The sequence below is a fragment of the Corylus avellana genome, chromosome ca5 (genome assembly GCF_901000735.1).
Source record: "Corylus avellana chromosome ca5, CavTom2PMs-1.0".
In the NCBI taxonomy this organism is placed as follows: Eukaryota; Viridiplantae; Streptophyta; class Magnoliopsida; order Fagales; family Betulaceae; genus Corylus; species Corylus avellana.
The window spans coordinates 9923807-9926701 of NC_081545.1; positions in this window are offsets into that span (position 1 = coordinate 9923807).

Genomic DNA, 2895 nt, shown 5'->3' on the forward strand with positions numbered 1-2895 from the left:
AGACAGGGTAATAAAGTCTAAGCTTCAACAATCAAGCAATTACTTTTAAGAGGCCAAGATAGGAACTTCTTTATGTTTGATATGAACTTAACTAATCAAAAAATAAAGAAATCAAAATGCAAGAGTAAGAAATAGTAAGAAATAAGAAGAGGTGTAGGTGATGATGAGCAATATTGAAGCATCTGTTCTGCATCTCTCTACTGTTTTTTGGCTGAACAACCCTTTGATGTGCTGCATCTATAGTACCCCCTGCAGAAAGTAATTACAAGTAAAAGAAATTTTGAGAATTGTAGATGAGGAGTAACAAGAGAGAAAGTGAGGGGAAAAATTAATGATGTCCACAAGAGTAGCTGCATCATCTTCTTATGGCTAATATTTTGACCTTGTCTATTTTTTGCTGCATAATTTTACCTTTCGAAACCAGCCTATTTTTGGCCGAACAACTCTTTTATCTTGGTCATTTTGAGCATCAATTCAGACAGATGGTGGTGTGAGATATGCTGCTCTTTATCTAATTGATGCCTTTAAGTCGGTCTTGATGCACTTTGCCGTGCACTTTCTCTTTTGATACTTATCCCTATTTATTTATGATCATGCCTCCAATTTTGGAAGACCTGAAAACCATAGCATCTTTTCTTGATGGAAATGGATAGGCTACTAAAACATCTTGGAGGGTAAGAGAATCTTGCCTATCACTTTTTTTTTAATTTTTTATAACAAATTTGGTTTGTATTAGAAGGTTAGAACTTCAAACAGTTTTTGGGGTAATTACATTTTCTCCCCATGAACTACAACGCATTTTCACTTTGCCCCCATTAACTACCAACCTTACTGCTCGACCCCTATAAACTACCATTTTGTGTCCAAAACCCCATTTCCGCTAGTCAAAGGCGTTAACTTAGACGGTCAAAGTGACAATGCGTTGTAGTTCATGGGGCCAAAGTGACAATGCATTGAAGTTCATGGGGGCAAAATGACAATGAATTGTAATTCATGGGGGCAAAGTGACGGGTAGACCGTCCGAGTTAATGCCTTTGACTGACGGAATGGGAGTTTTGAACACAAAATGATAGTTCATGGGGGTCGAGCAGTAGAGTTGGTAGTTTATGAGGGCAAAGTGAAAATGCGTTGTAGTTTATGAGGAAAAAAGATAATTACCCCATAGTTTTTTGTTTAAGAACTTTTGAGTTAGTGAACCTTTCTTGTAGGACTTTACAAATTTCCTTTGCTCAATTTTGGGTTCCTTTTTTTAATTTATTTTTTATAATCTATAGTTTTCTTGTTTTGCTAGTGAGATGGGGGCCAAGGCAAAGAAAGCCATGATCGAAGAAGAATTTGAAGAAGGCTTCTTCTCAGTTAGTGGCTTCTGCTCGTAAGACCGAAGCTGCTGATTTTTTTGGTACGCTGGTTATGTCTTTAACATTCTAGATTCTGTTTATGTTTTGATTAACTTGTTTGTTAATTACGTTATCACTCTTTTACATGCATTGTTTTGTTGACATATCATTGTTTTGGTAATTATCATTGTTTGTTAATTACGTTATCATTGTTTTGTTGATAACCAAGTCTATGGGGTTTGTCCATTTTCTGACTGGGTAATAAGGTGGTTTTTTTCAGGTTTCTTTACACAATTCGGTATTTGGGGTGTCTTTTGTTTGGTTTGGTTTGGTTTATGCAATCTTACTTTTCATGGTTGCAGGTGACATTAATAAGACCCCTTTTTTATGTTGTCTTTCTAGTTGGTGTATTGGGCATATTCTACAAGTTAGGTTGGACCTGTTAATTAGTAAGCTCCATTCTTCTGTTGGTATTAAAAAACTATGTTCATTACAAAGGTGATAAAAAACCATATATAGAATGTAGCTCATATTCTTCTCTTTAAAGACCTCAGAGTCCTCAAACTCCAACTTATCACTCATAGAGGTATTAAGGGTTTTACCCTAAGCATTTTTAAAGTAAGACAACCAAACCTAACAAGCCCAAAGGGCCAAAGCCCAAGCACTCATAGCATTTAATGTAATGCGATATAAATGTGAAAATAAATTTAAGTGTTATGTAAGTATGTTGTGTTTGAGTAATGCTAGTAACTACATTATTATTTCACAATGTTAACATGATAGTTTTATTAACCCTTTGATCAATTATTGTTATATAAAAAAAAAACTCAAAGGGTTTGTTTAGACTATCACGTTAATATTGTTTGACAGTTGTAGAATAAAAATATGGTTTATAGCATTACTTTTGTGTTGTGGCTTGTTTGTTAAATTTTTGGGTTAATAACTTTTTTAATACCTAAGTTTGCAGTTTTTTATTTTTTCCGTTTAGGTTTCTAAAATAGTCAAAAATGATACCTAACTTATTGGAAAAGATGAGGTTGATATCTCCATTAGATTCCGTGAGAGAAAATTAACGATCTGCCATGTGTTACTCCAAAAATATGCCATGTGTCCTAAAAATTTACCAAAAAAAAAAAAAAAACATTAAACTAAACCTAAAAAAAAAAATAAAAAAAATAAAAAAAAAATTGAAAATTGCATAGGGGTGGCCGGCCACCACCATTTTGGCCATTGGGGATCAAAGGCCAAAAAGAGAGTTGCCGAAACCAATCCCAAGGGCCAAAAAGGGGGTGGCTCCCAAAGCCCTTGGGGGTGGTTAATTGGCCACCCCCATTTTGGCCATGGGGTGGCTTTGACCATCCCTGCCGGCGACTGGGGGTGGCTGAAGTCACCCCATAGTGGGTCATCCCCAAGGCCAAAGAGGGTGGTTTTAGGCACCCCCATTTTGGTCATGGAGGTGGCCAAACCACCCCAAACGGCCTTGGAGGTAGGGGTGTCAAAAAAAAAAAATAGGGTACCAATCAGGAAACCAAGTACCAACCGGTTTCCCAGATACCGG